Source organism: Musca autumnalis, unplaced genomic scaffold, assembly GCF_047663935.1.
Source record: "Musca autumnalis isolate F117 unplaced genomic scaffold, ASM4766393v1 scaffold_2, whole genome shotgun sequence".
In the NCBI taxonomy this organism is placed as follows: domain Eukaryota; kingdom Metazoa; phylum Arthropoda; class Insecta; order Diptera; family Muscidae; genus Musca; species Musca autumnalis.
This window is the reverse complement of record NW_027411755.1, coordinates 242,433,551-242,452,789: the sequence shown is the minus strand read 5'-3', so window position 1 is coordinate 242,452,789 and position 19,239 is coordinate 242,433,551. Positions and strand designations below refer to the sequence as shown.

Genomic DNA, 19,239 nt, shown 5'->3' with positions numbered 1-19,239 from the left:
CAAACAATAATGGATCTTTTTTGACCCACCATCTGACCAAAGAGGCGTGGATTTTTAGGAATATTTTTTGGCCGACCATCTGACCAAAGAGGCGTGGATTTTTAGGAATATTTTTTGACCTACCATTTGACCAAAGAGGCTTGGATTTTTAGGAATATTTTTTTGACCCACCATCTGACCAAAGAGGCGTGGATTTTTAGGAAGATTTTTGACCTACCATTTGACCAAAGAGGCGTGGATGTTTAGGAATATTTTATGAGCGACCATCTGACCAAAAAAGCGTGAATTTTTAAGAATATTTTTTGACCCATCATTTGACCAAATAAGCGTGGATTTTTAAGAATATTTTATGAACGACCATCTGACCAAAGAGGCGTGAATTTTTAAGAATATTTTTTGACCGACCATCTGACCAAAGAGGCGTGGATTTTTAAGAATATTTTTTGACCGACCATCTGACCAAAGAGGCGTGGATTTTTAAGAATATTTTTGACCGACCATCTGACCAAAGAGGCGTGGATTTTTAGGAATATTTTTTGGCCGACCATCTGACCAAAGAGGCGTGGATTTTTAGGAATATTTTTTGACCTACCATTTGACCAAAGAGGCTTGGATTTTTAGGAATATTTTTTTGACCCACCATCTGACCAAAGAGGCGTGGATTTTTAGGAAGATTTTTGACCTACCATTTGACCAAAGAGGCGTGGATTTTTAGGAATATTTTATGAGCGACCATCTGACCAAAAAAGCGTGAATTTTTAAGAATATTTTTTGACCCATCATTTGACCAAATAAGCGTGGATTTTTAAGAATATTTTTTGACCGACCATCTGACCAAAGAGGCGTGGATTTTTAAGAATATTTTTTGACCGACCATCTGACCAAAGAGGCGTGGATTTTTAAGAATATTTTTTGACCGACCATTTGACCAAAGAGGCGTGGATTTTTAAGAATATTTTTTGACCGACCATCTGACCAAAGAGGCGTGGATTTTTAAGAATATTTTTTGACCGACCATCTGACCAAAGAGGCGTGGATTTTTAAGAATATTTTTTGACCGACCATCTGACCAAAGAGGCGTGGATTTTTAAGAATATTTTTTGACCGACCATCTGACCAAAGAGGCGTGGATTTTTAAGAATATTTTTTGACCGACCATCTGACCAAAGAGGCGTGGATTTTTAAGAATATTTTTTGACCGACCATCTGACCAAAGAGGCGTGGATTTTTAAGAATATTTTTTGACCGACCATCTGACCAGAGGCGTGGATTTTTAAGAATATTTTTTGACCGACCATCTGACCAAAGAGGCGTGGATTTTTAAGAATATTTTTTGACCGACCATCTGACCAAAGAGGCGTGGATTTTTAAGAATATTTTTTGACTGACCATCTGACCAAAGAGGCGTGGATTTTTAAGAATATTTTTTGACCGACCATCTGACCAAAGAGGCGTGGATTTTTAAGAATATTTTTTGACCGACCATCTGACCAAAGAGGCGTGGATTTTTAAGAATATTTTTTGACCGACCATCTGACCAAAGAGGCGTGGATTTTTAAGAATATTTTTTGACCGACCATCTGACCAAAGAGGCGTGGATTTTTAAGAATATTTTTTGGCCGACCATCTGACCAAAGAGGCGTGGATTTTTAAGAATATTTTTTGACCGACCATCTGACCAAAGAGGCGTGGATTTTTAAGAATATTTTTTGACCGACCATCTGACCAAAGAGGCGTGGATTTTTAAGAATATTTTTTGACCGACCATCTGACCAAAGAGGCGTGGATTTTTAAGAATATTTTTTGACCGACCATCTGACCAAAGAGGCGTGGATTTTTAAGAATATATTTTGACCGACCATCTGACCAAAGAGGCGTGGATTTTTAAGAATATTTTTTGACCGACCATCTGACCAAAGAGGCGTGGATTTTTAAGAATATTTTTTGACCGACCATCTGACCAAAGAGGCGTGGATTTTTAGGAATATTTTTTGGCCGACCATCTGACCAAAGAGGCGTGGATTTTTAGGAATATTTTTTGACCTACCATTTGACCAAAGAGGCTTGGATTTTTAGGAATATTTTTTTGACCCACCATCTGACCAAAGAGGCGTGGATTTTTAGGAAGATTTTTGACCTACCATTTGACCAAAGAGGCGTGGATTTTTAGGAATATTTTATGAGCGACCATCTGACCAAAAAAGCGTGAATTTTTAAGAATATTTTTTGACCCATCATTTGACCAAATAAGCGTGGATTTTTAAGAATATTTTTTGACCGACCATCTGACCAAAGAGGCGTGGATTTTTAAGAATATTTTTTGACCGACCATCTGACCAAAGAGGCGTGGATTTTTAAGAATATTTTTTGACCGACCATTTGACCAAAGAGGCGTGGATTTTTAAGAATATTTTTTGACCGACCATCTGACCAAAGAGGCGTGGATTTTTAAGAATATTTTTTGACCGACCATCTGACCAAAGAGGCGTGGATTTTTAAGAATATTTTTTGACCGACCATCTGACCAAAGAGGCGTGGATTTTTAAGAATATTTTTTGACCGACCATCTGACCAAAGAGGCGTGGATTTTTAAGAATATTTTTTGACCGACCATCTGACCAAAGAGGCGTGGATTTTTAAGAATATTTTTTGACCGACCATCTGACCAGAGGCGTGGATTTTTAAGAATATTTTTTGACCGACCATCTGACCAAAGAGGCGTGGATTTTTAAGAATATTTTTTGACCGACCATCTGACCAAAGAGGCGTGGATTTTTAAGAATATTTTTTGACCGACCATCTGACCAAAGAGGCGTGGATTTTTAAGAATATTTTTTGACCGACCATCTGACCAAAGAGGCGTGGATTTTTAAGAATATTTTTTGACCGACCATCTGACCAAAGAGGCGTGGATTTTTAAGAATATTTTTTGACCGACCATCTGACCAAAGAGGCGTGGATTTTTAAGAATATTTTTTGACCGACCATCTGACCAAAGAGGCGTGGATTTTTAAGAATATTTTTTGACCGACCATCTGACCAAAGAGGCGTGGATTTTTAAGAATATTTTTTGGCCGACCATCTGACCAAAGAGGCGTGGATTTTTAAGAATATTTTTTGACCGACCATCTGACCAAAGAGGCGTGGATTTTTAAGAATATTTTTTGACCGACCATCTGACCAAAGAGGCGTGGATTTTTAAGAATATTTTTTGACCGACCATCTGACCAAAGAGGCGTGGATTTTTAAGAATATTTTTGACCGACCATCTGACCAAAGAGGCGTGGATTTTTAAGAATATATTTTGACCGACCATCTGACCAAAGAGGCGTGGATTTTTAAGAATATTTTTTGACCGACCATCTGACCAAAGAGGCGTGGATTTTTAAGAATATTTTTTGACCGACCATCTGACCAAAGAGGCGTGGATTTTTAAGAATATTTTTTGACCCACCATCTGACCAAAGAGGCGTGAATTTTTAGGAAGATTTTTTGACCGACCATCTGACCAAAGAGGCGTGGATTTTTAAGAATATTTTTTGACCGACCATCTGACCAAAGAGGCGTGGATTTTTAAGAATATTTTTTGACCGACCATCTGACCAAAGAGGCGTGGATTTTTATTAAGATTTTTTGACCGACCATCTGACCAAAGAGGCGTGGATTTTTAAGAATATTTTTTGACCGACCATCTGACCAAAGAGGCGTGGATTTTTAAGAATATTTTTTGACCGACCATCTGACCAAAGAGGCGTGGATTTTTAAGAATATTTTTTGACCGACCATCTGACCAAAGAGGCGTGGATTTTTAAGAATATTTTTTGACCGACCATCTGACCAAAGAGGCGTGGATTTTTAAGAATATTTTTTGACCGACCATCTGACCAAAGAGGCGTGGATTTTTAAGAATATTTTTTGACCGACCATCTGACCAAAGAGGCGAGGATTTTTAAGAATATTTTTTGACCGACCATCTGACCAAAGAGGCGTGGATTATTAAGAATATTTTTTGACCGACCATCTGACCAAAGAGGCGTGGATTTTTAAGAATATTTTTTGACCGACCATCTGACCAAAGAGGCGTGGATTTTTAAGAATATTTTTTGACCGACCATCTGACCAAAGAGGCGTGGATTTTTAAGAATATTTTTTGACCGACCATCTGACCAAAGAGGCGTGGATTTTTAAGAATATTTTTTGACCGACCATCTGACCATAGAGGCGTGGATTTTTAAGAATATTTTTTGACCGACCATCTGACCAAAGAGGCGTGGATTTTTAAGAATATTTTTTGACCGACCATCTGACCAAAGAGGCGTGGATTTTTAAGAATATTTTTTGACCGACCATCTGACCAAAAAGGCGTGGATTTTTAAGAATATTTTTTGACCGACCATCTGACCAAAGAGGCGTGGATTTTTAAGAATATTTTTTGACCGACCATCTGACTAAAGAGGCGTGGATTTTTAAGAATATTTTTTGACCGACCATCTGACCAAAGAGGCGTGGATTTTTAAGAATATTTTTTGACCGACCATCTGACCAAAGAGGCGTGGATTTTTAAGAATATTTTTTGACCGACCATCTGACCAAAGAGGCGTGGATTTTTAAGAATATTTTTTGACCGACCATCTGACCAAAGAGGCGTGGATTTTTAAGAATATTTTTTGACCGACCATCTGACCAAAGAGGCGTGGATTTTTAAGAATATTTTTTGACCGACCATCTGACCAAAGAGGCGTGGATTTTTAAGAATATTTTTTGACCGACCATCTGACCAAAGAGGCGTGGATTTTTAAGAATATTTTTTGACCGACCATCTGACCAAAGAGGCATGGATTTTTAAGAATATTTTTTGACCGACCATCTGACCAAAGAGGCGTGGATTTTTAAGAATATTTTTTGACCGACCATCTGACCAAAGAGGCGTGGATTTTTAAGAATATTTTTTGACCGACCATCTGACCAAAGAGGCGTGGATTTTTAAGAATATTTTTTGACCGACCATCTGACCAAAGAGGCGTGGATTTTTAAGAATATTTTTTGACCGACCATCTGACCAAAGAGGCGTGGATTTTTAAGAATATTTTTTGACCGACCATCTGACCAAAGAGGCGTGGATTTTTAAGAATATTTTTTGACCGACCATCTGACCAAAGAGGCGTGGATTTTTAAGAATATTTTTTGACCGACCATCTGACCAAAGAGGCGTGGATTTTTAAGAATATTTTTTGACCGACCATCTGACCAAAGAGGCGTGGATTTTTAAGAATATTTTTTGACCGACCATCTGACCAAAGAGGCGTGGATTTTTAAGAATATTTTTTGACCGACCATCTGACCAAAGAGGCGTGGATTTTTAAGAATATTTTTTGACCGACCATCTGACCAAAGAGGCGTGGATTTTTAAGAATATTTTTTGACCGACCATCTGACCAAAGAGGCGTGGATTTTTAAGAATATTTTTTGACCGACCATCTGACCAAAGAGGCGTGGATTTTTAAGAATATTTTTTGACCGACCATCTGACCAAAGAGGCGTGGATTTTTAAGAATATTTTTTGACCGACCATCTGACTAAAGAGGCGTGGATTTTTAAGAATATTTTTTGACCGACCATCTGACCAAAGAGGCGTGGATTTTTAAGAATATTTTTTGACCGACCATCTGACCAAAGAGGCGTGGATTTTTAAGAATATTTTTTGACCGACCATCTGACCAAAGAGGCGTGGATTTTTAAGAATATTTTTTGACCGACCATCTGACCAAAGAGGCGTGGATTTTTAAGAATATTTTTTGACCGACCATCTGACCAAAGAGGCGTGGATTTTTAAGAATATTTTTTGACCGACCATCTGACCAAAGAGGCGTGGATTTTTAAGAATATTTTTTGACCGACCATCTGACCAAAGAGGCGTGGATTTTTAAGAATATTTTTTGACCGACCATCTGACCAAAGAGGCGTGGATTTTTAAGAATATTTTTTGACCGACCATCTGACCAAAGAGGCGTGGATTTTTAAGAATATTTTTTGACCGACCATCTGACCAAAGAGGCGTGGATTTTTAAGAATATTTTTTGACCGACCATCTGACCAAAGATACGTAAAACTTCTAGCATTTCTCTCTCTTTAAACAATTTAACACATTAAATTATGTCACATACTATCTTCTGCTTCTATTTCCTCTATACATTGTTTACAACTCTAACACTGGCACCTCGTTGTGACCTTGACATTGTCCCTTCTTTATTGAATAAACAAACTGCAAAACAATTATCGTTATTTGCTTCTTTTGTGTCATCTTCCTTTCCAAGTAGTTGTTTGTTCAATATGTAAGGGAAAACTGGGTTTGCCGTTCACACAGTTAAGGCACCAAGAATCTAGATGTGTATGTATGTATGCGCCTGTCATAATGTATTATTATTTATTATTGTTAATAGATGTTGTTATGGTTTTTAACTTGACAAATATTTATGTGGTTTATTGGAAGCTTATACAACAGGAAATTTAACCCTAAAAGGGTTTATAGGGATTAAGGATCCACAAATTGTAAAGTGGCATTCGTTTCATGTTTCATTCTAAATTCAGGCAATTAACCTTTGATATTTCAAAATCAATCTACAATCCTGTTGAAGAAACTGCTTTTTTCAAATAAAAATAAATTTTAAATTTCAATATCTTTAAAGAAGGATATATGGGCATAATTTATTTGATATTGGAAATAAATTGCTTTCACAAATTCACATCGACATTTAAAAAATAAGTGAAAATTATATATTTCTTCAACTTAATGGCACGTGAAAAATAGAAAAACTTTAGGCAATTTGAAGCAAGACAAAAAATGAATACATTAGGACATTAGTTTGGCAATAAAAATAATATGCAATTAAATAAATGGCAAGTTAAGCATTTCGACTGTGAAACACCCTAAACATAATTATACTCATGAAGAATAACTGAATTGTTTGGAACAAACACGATATAAATATCAGAGCAATATTTGTTTGGCTATATTCTTTATGCATAGATACCTACCAATACAATCACATTTTGTCGTTCATACATATTTCACAAAATGATTAAATTCATATTTAGTATTTGTTGGCATAAATTCATAAAATTGTAAGCAATTATTTTGTGTGTTCCATCGCTTCTAAAAGACGAAAAAGAGAAACAAATTTTCCTTATATTATACCTTGTTTATTTGGTTTCTTGTCATTTGTGTTTTTCTTTTCATTTTTTTTGTCATCATTTATGTTCAGAATTAATTGGTGTAAATAGTTATCCCCTAATATCCTCCTCACATGGCACGAATCAATGGAAACTTTTTCAAAATTGATTTATGATGATTTTATCATTATTTAATAGCAATTGTCGTCGACGTTGCTGTCGCAGTCGCTGTCGTATGACGTGCAATATCACTTGTGGTATGTATTGGGAATTGGATGGATGGCAAATTTGCAGACAAATATTTGTCAACAATGTTTTGTTATCGATTTTTTTCTGTTACGTATTTTCTCCGTTTCTAGTATTTAGGAGGATGAATTTTAGTTAATTCATTTTGTTCAAAATGACAGTGAATATTTGAATTTACGTAAATATTAAAGTGAAATATTAGTTTATATGTATGTGAATTTTTATTTGATAATTGCAAGAAATCACGCAAACAGAAATTTTCGTCATCAAGGAAAAAATGTTGGCAAATGATTTGTTTATTACAATAAATTTGGAAAGCATTTGACAACATCAAACAAATTATCAACAATTATTTGTCATGTAAAAATTTTTGCCATATACATATGTGCTTACCTAGGAGAAATGAATTAAATTTCGTGCAGATATAGTAGATATAATTCCATAATTGTTTGTCGTTTTAGGTATTAATATTTGATTTTTTGCCGATACGGCTATCGTTGTGTATTTTAAGACAAAATCAGTTTTGTCAAAGTAATTCTGCCTTACTTATATGACCCTCTACAGGAAATGTGACAATAAATAACGAAAAAATAGTCACATTTTAAACGCCTGAATGATTTATTTGTGATTGCTACACATTTGTTGTTGTATTTTAAATTGAACTCTTATTAATCATTACAGGGAGTCACTTTCAAGTCCCTTTCTGATCATACAAGCGACTTAATCAATTGTTGATCACCAAAAGGACTCTAAAAAGACTCCGCAATGTGATTTTTGAAAAAAACAATCTTCCAAATGCTAGCTGGGATTATGGAACCTATTCTCTATTTTGTATACAGCCACAATCAGCGATATTGTTAAAAATAGGTGTGGGTCTTAACGACCTCGTGGCAGCCAAGGTCTCATTCGTCTTAAAGTGGCAGCAAAAGTGTGAAAGCTAGACGTTGCGAGGCTATAAACAAAACAGGTAGCAGAAAACAGGTCCGCTTTACTTACTCACTTACTCACTCATTGCCCCGAAAGTGAGGAAGCGCAATTGGAAATAATTGCTGCGTACAATGAAACCTTACCGTCATTAGCCACACGAAGTGACACAGAAAAATACCGGGCGAAAAGGAGAGAGAAGGAGTGTATTTTTAGAAGAAAACAAGTAAGAAAGTATCAGTCAGCTGTGCTGACGGAGAAATACCCTCAGCCTCTGACCAAAAAAGTCGATTAAGATGATATTATAAATCTGGAAAGACAGTAATGCCATAGGTCAAACTTCTAAGATATGGAGAAATTAATTCATTCTTGATGAACCTTAAGTGCATGACAAAAAACAACATAACACAAATTTATCTCGCCATAAGTCAGAAGTTTGACCTATGGCATTACTGTCTTTCCAGATTTATAATATCATCTTAATCGACTTCATCGCTAAAAAGAAATTTTCACACCCAAACTTGGATTTTCATGTTTACGCGCAGTGATATTTTCGGTTCAAGAAAACGGTTTTTTGTTTTAGCATCGGACGCAGCAAAGTTGTAATCAGCTACTTGCCGTCATGTGATTGACAATTTTATTAGCTTTCTAATGATATACATATACGGTTAATAGGTCACTTAAAACCGTTTAAAAAATCGGTTTTAGTGTCAGAGTATTCGGTTCAAAAATTTAGATAACCGGATCTATCCTCCTATAAATTTTAACGTGTTCGTCATTACAAGACCTATTTATGGTAAGTATTTTAGAAGCACCACAAACCAATAACGAATATACATAAAAACAAACATTGTTTTCTGAACAAAAACCGGGTAAATGTTAAAAAGGACCATGAAAACGGGGAAATATCGATTAGTCATCAAGGAGAACCGTACCTAAAATCGTCTGAACAAAATTTTTCTAGAATATTTGGATGCTGTAAAACCTCGTGTTGTGGTACTTTTACTACGGTTCAGTAAAGAAAGGAGGAAGAGGACATGGAAGGAATTGAGTTAGAGGGACGAAATATTCTAGAAAAAGATTCGTCATTCGATTTGACTGAAGAGATGTAATCTCAATATGAAGCTACAATAACGCTAAACAGAGATATAGAGCTAAATTTTCACAAATTAAGGGGCCATAATTAATCCATTAATCACGTGATATCTCTTGACCTATGGTGAAGATTTCGTTTTGGGTTCTTAGTACACTCACCAAGGGCTTCCATCTCCAAAAGGAATTTTCCACCCATTGACTTTTAGTTCCATTTTGTAGCACAGTGTCATTTATCGATATTTTCCGTCTGCCTGAAGGAGTATTCCAATGCTTTAGAGATGTACTAGAGAGTTCTTAATTATTGTCTTGGCTACAATTTTCACCTGTGCTTTGGACCGAAAATTTCAATGGTTTGGCTGTTATATGCCAAAAATCCAAAAACCCAGGAAAATCTTCAAGTCAAAATCCGGGGGATCGATTTTCACTTTAGACATATGGTCTAGTAGACCTTTTTGCTCACTACAGTCCCGAGAATCAGAAACTCCAGGCGTCCGTGATAGTGTTCAAATCGCCCCACCCTAGTATATACCCTTTTTAGCTTAAAGGCTGAGGGTATAAATAAGAACCAAGGGTTTAATTGAAATAAAATTGAAAAAATAGTTTCGTATCGTTTATGAAAGTATTAACTCTTCCGCGAAATCAAGGCTTTTTCTAGGAGAAGTGAAATATGCCAACTGGATATAATTCATTTTTTAGACAAGGCTCAATAGAAATGAGACATCGATGTTTTGTGTCATTCAGAATCCGAAATATCAAGTTACCGCAAATTTAGTAGAACAATTCTTTAAAACAAGTAAAAAAGTATCAGTCGGCTTTGCCGCCAGAGATATACCCTCTGCCTGTGTGGACTGAAATATTTTTTTCCCAAAAAAAAAAAAATGTATTAAAGGGGGGGTTTCAAAATTTTGGGCGTATGAACCGACAAAAGTATGGATAGGATTAAAGCTCAAAAATTTGAGGGGATATCGATAGATAGAGCTTTTTTATCACACTAGCCTACGAAAAACATAATATCGCTGTAAACAGGACCACTAGGAAACCCTTCGGAAAAATGTCCAAAGGATCCTCAAACAGACCCTTAACCACACAAGGATTGGACAGATAGGGCCCATAAACTAAGTCTCGACAATATTTAAAGATCCACATTTTGGACCAAATCGGTTGCTTCGTCTATGAGAAATCGCGCGTACCATTTTAGCGAATATTTTCGGACTTTTGTGGGGGAGGTACCGAAAGGAGTGGACTATAAGCACCATCTTCGAATTTCATCTAATATTCGAAGAAATATTGCAATATCCAAAGTGTAGACGAACGCTGTATTCGGTTCAAACTCCCCAGCCACTACATATGAAGCCATAGGGGTTTTTTACAACTTTTGGGATGTTTTCTCAAGACGTATGGACTTGCCCCTGAAAAAACTTTTACTGTCGTAATTGAGACAGCGAATGCAAGTTATTTCAACAATAACTAAAATGATTCGAGAGCAGGTCTCAAAGTGAAAATTCACACAAAATTCACTTTATGACCTAATAACGAATCACTTTGATTTTTGTTGAAGCAACTTGCATTCGCTGCCTCAATTACGATGGTAAAAGTTTTTTATGGGCAAGTCCATACTTCTTGAGCAAACAGCCCGTATAGTGTAAAAACCCCCTATGGCACCATATGTTGTGGCTGAAGATCCACTTCCATAACGGTCAATGTCGATCCATTCCTTCTAGTATCTCCTCCGAAAAACTTTTGATCTTTAATCCTTATCAACATTTTTGTCGGTTCAAACGCCCAAAAATTTTAAAACCCCCTAAATACATACGTATTTTGGGAAAAAATTGTTTCAATATTCACAGGCTGAGGGTATATCTCTGTCGGCAAAGCCGACTGATACTTCTTTACTTGTTTATTTTTACATAAAAAAGTGTCAACTTTGGTACTGCGCCAATCAACGAATACTAACGTTATTTACAAAAACTAATTATTTTCAGATGACTTGATGTGCTTTTTTTTATTCTGCGCAAAAAAAAAATTAAAATTTCGAAACTTCAAAAATAGGGTTTGGCCAAAAATTTCCTGATTGAAACTTATGTGCGATGTTTCCAATTCCTTAGTCATGAAATTAAAATTCCAATGAATTGTAGTGCCCATGGGTATTGGTGTAGGTTATCATGTGGTCAGTCCCGTCCTATTGCAGCCTTTCCTACTTTTCCCTTATACTCAAAATTCAATATTTTATTTTACCCAAAATAGGCTAACCATGTATTAGCACATTTCAATTAAAATGTTTGTCTGCTTTTATTTGTTAATTAATATTGTAATTTAAATTTTTCTCTTGTTTTGGCTCAAAGTTTTCGTTGGTTGTTCACAATCCACGTGTTATAAATTTAAACTAATTGCGGCATTCCTTGAAATGACCATTTAAATTTGTTAAAGGAATTCATTAACAATACTTAATATATATGGACTATATTCTTAGATTATGGTCATTCATTCTATAAAAAGAATCGACTGTTTAGAATTTATTTTTGTTCTGTCGAATAGGTCGTCCCTTTTCTATTAAAATCATTTCACATATGACAAATTTTAAATTGAAATAAATATAATGGGCGAGTAATTACATACATGTTTAATCACACCATATGCATGTTAATGCCTACAAAACGTCATAAGAAAAACATTTCATATAGGTATGTACTTACATTAGGCCGGGGCGATATGTGTGGAAGGAAAACAACCTTAATAGGTCCTTTGCGTTTCTGATTCCTGGGATTGAACTGAGCAAAAAAGTCTACTGGACCATATGTTTTCGATGAAAATCGAGCCTCCCGATTTTGACCTTAAGTTTTTATCTACGTTTTTTTGACATCTTGGCATATAACAGCCAAACCATTGAGATTTTCTAGGCAAGACAAAGACAACATTTGTAGCCAAGACAGTAGTTAAGAACTCTGCAATACATCGCAAAAGCATTGGAACGATTTTCAGGCAGTTTTGGTCTTGAGAAAGTGCAAACTTTTCGGAAAATGTCGATAAATGGCACTGTGCTACAAAAGTTGACCAGAAAAATATTCAAGCGTTCTGATGCAAAATTCCATCGTGTTGGGATCCATGGAGAACGAAAATGCCTTTAGTTAGTTTGGGCCACTTCGTTTTATTTTTGTATAAAGGTAAAAGTAGTGAAAATCTGGGTTTCTTATATTTTCAAATTTAAAAGGGCATATCTTATTTCCACAACGGGGTGAATAATATCCTTTGAATAAGCTATTATTGTTTTAAATCGGTTAACAAATGGCTAAGTTATAGTGGTTTAAGTCTGAAAAAGTCCACAAAAACCCTATAACTGAATTTCTCACAATTTTCAAAATAAATATTGAACAAAACAAAAAAAAAAAACATTATATATTTGAAAATTATGAGAAATTCAGTTACAGGTTTTTTGTGGGCTTTTTCAGACTTTTGTCTTTGTGTTGGCTCGAAAATCTTTATGGTTTGGATGTTATATGCCAAAATGTCAAAAAAACGTAGATAAACAACTTAAAGTCAAGATCGGGAGGCTCGATTTTCATCGTAGACATATGGTCAAGTAGACTTTTTTGCTCAGTTCAATCCCAGGAATCAGAAACGCGAAGGGCCCATTAAGGGTTTCAAATCGCCCCGGCCTAACACATATTTGTTGTTCAGAGTTTCCTTTCGAAATCGAGCAATTACCAATTAAATATATTTTTTGTTGAAAATAGTAATGGCGTCATGAACCATTATTTTCTTGACGTCAACTCTATGAAGAATGATTAAATATATAATTAATTGTTTTCCGTTTATTTAAAATTCTTTCTTCTAATGTCTTAGAATACATGCCGAATACAAATTGTATATAAAAGTTCATTTACCTTTCTCGGTCATTTACAAATGTCATGCTACGAATTAGCTTTTGACCACAAAAGGCTATACATATCCTGGCTTATACGGATTTCCATAGTCTAATCGTCTTACTTATCTCCCTTACCAACCTTCTACTGAAACTAACTTTTTTTTTGTAAATTTAATTTATGACCTTCTCAATATGTCGCAGTCCCACATTAACTCTCAAAATAATGTTGTATTTTATTAAATTAATTTGTTATTATAAGCGATAAGTCTAAGCTACTTATCGAATTTATCATTGTTCATTATTATTTATATCCCCCCATAATTTTAATGTTGTACTAATCATTGTTGTGGACTTTTTGCCACGCGTTTGACCTTTAACTTCCCATGGCCCGTGGCTTTCTTTCCTAGTTCTACACACATTCTACGTACATCTTTGACGTTTTTTGTTTGTTGTCATTCTTTTTTGTGTCATTAGTTAGACGCAAAATTATAGGTCATTAGTGTGACTAGTAGCCGATATCAATGGCAATATAATTGAAAAGGAAATTAGAATCATTAGGATATGAGAATGGCTGGTTTTCTGTTATTTTGACATACTTCGAGTTAAATATGTATAATTTTAACTACGATTTATTTAGCCTTGCCCATGGCACAATTACCTAGGTAGTGGTATCGTAAAATTTTGAATATGTTTTGTCAAAATTTTCTTTATGTTGTTGGGGAAATTACACAAAAATATTTTTTTATGAAGGAATTTGACATTTCATATTCGAACAGCTGGTGTGACACCACTACCTTGGTATTTGTGCCATGGCCTTTGGCTTAACAATACACTTTTTGTTAAATATATGTACATAAAGGTTTTTTTAAAAACCTTGATGTGAAATGTTATTATGGGGTATATTTACAAACCCAGGATTTTCATGACCATTCATTCATATTCTTCTTTTCTTCTGAATCCAACAACACCAGTTAGGGTTCCTGTAAAACAATTTTCCCCTCATTGATTCTTTTTTTCAATGACTATTAGAGTTATAACTCACACAAATGCTTGTAGCTCTAATTTCATTATAACGAGGAAATTATTTTCAATTGATAAACAAAATATTATTATATACATACATATATGATTAAATACTTGTGGGTATGTATATGTTTCTAAACTATCTATTTGTTCATAGTTTCAAACAATAATATCGTGGTATTTGCCTATATTGTGTGGAGAAATTAAATTAAATATTCGTTTTATCGTTGGTTTGTAGAGAGGAAACAAAATACTTTGATTTGAGCCAGATCATTGCTGGTATTATTATCATTATAGTGCACGAGCTATGGAAGTATAATAAAATCAACAATTATTTATAATGTTATAGATTTCAATAAAGTGACGAAAAGATTGTCGTATATTACAGTGATTTAACTTGATTTTCTGTCCATTTAGTTCAAATCTAGTAACTTATTTTTAGCATAGTTGCAGTTGACCAATCGAACTGAAACTTTGCGCATATTTCAGATTTGGATGACAATACATGAACATGACATCAAAACCAATATGGGTCCATTTTTTCCTATAGCCCCCATATAGCGGTACCACCCGATTTCAGCTGTTTTGAGGATTTTGTCTTATTTTTTTGTCCGAAATGGTTGTAACTTGGCATTTGGAGTTCCCAATTGTACTGAAACTCCCCCACCAAAAATTGTGGACATGGGTCTGATTTTGGTGTAGACCCCAAATAACGGTACCACTCGATTACAGGCAATTTAAAGTTTTTATCTACATTTTCGCCCTAAATTGACTGTAATTTGGTTATGGTCAAAAATGGTCAAAAAAATATTTTCCAAAAAGATAAAAATAAGAAATAATTAACAAACTTAAGTTACAATGTTTATTTATAAATGCACTTAAAACTAGAAAACAATTTTTCATGATGGAATCTCTCAATTAAAACGCTTGCCGTTTAACATTGTCACAATTTTTAATACAAATACAAACGTTTTATTTGAGAGATTCCATCATTAAAAATTATTTTTTAGTTTTAAGTGTATTTATAACACTGTGCAATATTTTCAAGGTAATTTTGTGTAAACAATTTCATATGCGGTTTTTATGGAAGTACAGACGCAATAGACAAAAACACTCATTGGATTTTGTTAGATCTGGTTCGGATTTTATGGCCCTATCTATGTAAACATGGCTAAATATTGACTTTTTAAAGAAAATCGGGGCTATATCTGTGAAACCAATACGATTCTTTCCATGACATCCGCAGCAAACTTGTAGATAAGAACAAGAAGAATGTATTTAGAAACACAATGAACACGAATAACATAATTTATTGACTCAAATTTTATAATATATCTAAAATTTTCGTGATTTGTATATATTTCGCAGCGTATCTCCAAAACAGTCAAATTTTTCTTAATGTTATCTTTGGGAAATGTATTCACTGGAATGTAATACACAACTCTTCAGAACATATCGTTGTTGTAAAATGCCTCTATCGCGTTGTTTCTAGCATATTATTCAAAGACAGTTTGATAAATATCACTGTGCAACACGAAAATTATTAACGATATTCTGACACCGCAGTGTGATAGAACACCAAAAATGAGAAGAACGTGTCTCGTCGTTTTTCCCTATCTGATCAACTTTCGCGGTTATAGGTCTCCAAAGGTTTGAGGCTTTGATGAAAAAAGGGTCATTTAGTCAAGACTATATCTTCCAAACCGTTAGGAAATTTGAATTTATCTCGAAGGCAAAGTTGTAGCTCTTGTCTTAAAGAACAAAAAATGTGAACACATATAACCTATCAAACTTCATCTGCAAGGTCAAAATCGCCATGGTCAAATTTCTTTTACAATTTTTCTCAAGTTTTGTTATACAGCTTTCAAACCGATCAAATTTGAAGCAAACAACCAACTACAAAAATGTACCTTAGATCTCAATAAACATCTTTCTAGAATATACAAACCCTGAAGGAACAGATCTTAATAGTCAAAATAGCAAAACAATTGCGATTTTTATCCTCTTTTCTCGGCTTCTGCTCCATAGATATTAAACCGTTAAAAATTCAAGAAAACAGTCAACTACAATAGTGTAGCAAAGCCATCAATAAACAACTTTCCTGTTCCTTCAGGGTTCGTATGTTCTAGAAAGATATTTATTGGAATCTGAGGTACATTTTTGTAGTCGGTTGTTTACTTCAAATTTGATCGGTTTGATAGCTGTATAACAAAACTTGAGAAAAATTTTAAAAGAAATTTGACCATGGCGATTTTTACCTTGCAGATGAAGTTTGATAGGTGGCGAGACACGTGTCTTCTCATTTTTGGTGTCCTATCACATTGTGGAGTCAGAATATGGTTAATAAAACATGACTCAAAAAATTACACACAGTGTATATCAACAATACATTGAAATTTCAAATATGAGAATAAACAGCCTGTGTGAACGTTGTTTGAAATATGTTTTTTTAGAAAGTATGATATGAAATACCGCCTAAACAACATGAAATAAGTGTTTTACAGTTTCAGAATATTCTGAAGAATTGCTAAGGACATTATTTGGAAAATTTTTGTGAAAGGCTACTTGGTTCAACTCTCAATTGTTTGGCAGTTACAGTCTATAATTCCAAAAATTATGTATTCTTTCCTATATTTTATCAATTTTGATGCGCTATATGCGGTTTTTCGTAGTTCGTATGTCAGACATATAAGTTCTACTACTTTAGGACTACAATATTGCTGAAGACCGCAAAGCAAAATACTTTTTAGTTTCTGAGATAAAGCACGAATCAATTAAAAAAGGGTCTTTTTAGCCCGGTATAGATGAAACCATAAAATCCAAACCCGATCTAAAAACACGAAATCAAACTAGGGGTTTTGTAGTCTTAATATGTACTTTCATAAAATGCCCACTAGAAGTTGTTTGCATTTTCAGTGTTGCACAGTGTAATTAAACACTTTAAATTAATTTAAATCATTTTTATATGTATACTAGAGGACCCGGTCCGCGTTGCTGGCCCGTAGTTTTTTCTTCGTCCTTTTAATTTTAAGGAATATTATGCTTTAAAAAATTTAAACTTGCTTAAAATGCATTTTTATGTGATCTTTATTATGAAACTACAATTAAGTTTACAAACACCAAACCAACATGTCTTGTTACATTTTTAACATTTTGTGACCAATTACCTGGATATGTATATATTAATATATTTAATTTTGATATATATTTTAAACAATCAATCCTTTAAAGCCAATTCATGCACGAAATTTTTTATTATTCCATCTTTAGCCAAAACAACCAAACTTGATGGTTTTCCTACTCTGGAGCATGCCAGACTAGCCATGTCTGTCCGTCTGTCTGTCTGGCTGGTGCGCACGATAACTCTCGAAAGGATCAGCCGATTCGAACCAAATTTTGGGTATCGTAATATTTTGTCCAAACTTAGATTAAGTTCGAAGATGGGCCATATCGACTCCAATCGACTCCAAATTGTCTGAAACGAAGTTCATCCAAAATACTTGGGATAGCCTAAAGCTGAGGGTATAACAAGTAAGTCAAGGCTATAGTCGGTCGGGGCCGACCATGTGATACCCTACACCACTACACCTGGGAATTAGCTTTCAGCAAACCAAAATTTCACGATCATCACCAACAACAATGGGTGCTATTCTTGTCTGAACCTAACTTCCATGCAAAATTTCGTGACGATCGGTCCATAATTGCGGCCTAGAGTTTGATTACAATTTGTAATGGACAGACTGACAGATGAACACACATCTCAAAATCGCTATATCTCGTGGAGATATGAAAATTGGTATACCACATTTGTGGTCTACGACCAATATTTCGCGGTGTTACATGATTTTTTCCAAAACAAACGTATAATAAAGTTTAAAATGTTTGGAACCATATAGTCTAACTTCGAATATGACGTAAGTTTGGAAGAATGATTAGGATGTGTAAAGATTAGACCAAATAGAGGACTCCATGTAAGAAACATAGTTGGTGGCCGTGGGTTTTGCAGCCTCAGGATAATTATCCCAGTCAGTATGATCTACCCACAATTGCTGTAAACGGAACCACAAGAAGGATTTTGGTTAAAAAAATTGCAAACGATCCTTGAACTGCTCTCAAACTGCATTAACTAAAAATGGCATCAGGAATTAGCGTTATTTCTTTGTTCACTGTTGCTTTAGCTTATTTTTGAGATGAGATGGAACACTTTCGTAGAACACTTCCATCTTCTAGCTCGCTTCCTTTAATGTCCTTTTTGTCCTTTATGTTAAGAGCCGATATAAATGTACCACAAGATGACTTTTTCAGCTTGGAAATGTTCTGCAAAAATGTCGCTCGGAAAATTTTAGGTAAGGCTCTCATTGACAACTAATCGATTGGAAAAAATATAGAAGCAGATGAAACATATACATATCTTTACATTACGATTAACTATTTATTTCGGTATATAACGAGGACAAAGTTTGGTTAATGACTATAATACCTTCTCGACAGTTTTTTCCTCCATTAATTAATTTACAAAACAAGTAAAAAAGTATCAGTCGGCTTTGCCGACATAGATATAACCTCAGCCTATGCGAATTGAAACTTTCATCTACGGACAGATCGAATGTATTTAGGGTCCTTTCAGAAATTGTTGGCACTTTTTGGGCATTTGAACTTGTCGAACAAATGTGGATTAGGATTTAAGTTTTAAAGTATTAAGGAGAAGGTACTTAAAGGGATGGACCGACATTGTCCATTATGGAAATGGATCTTATACTGGGAATCATATATTTTTAATAGACTTGTCCACGGCAAACATAATATTGCTGTAAACAGGACCACAACGAACAGCATCGGTATACATTTCCAAAGGCTCTTCGAACTTAGGGTCTGTTCTGCACTTGTGGGGGAGGAACCGTAAGGAGAGGACCGATATT

At 34.7% G+C, this 19,239-nt stretch overlaps 1 protein-coding gene across 3 annotated transcripts in view; it reads left to right on the top strand.

Moving 5' to 3' along the window:
- Eaat2 (Excitatory amino acid transporter 2) overlaps positions 1-19,239 on the top strand; it is a 68,981-nt gene that overhangs the window by 16,297 nt on the left and 33,445 nt on the right. The gene's annotated exons all lie outside the window — the stretch shown is intronic.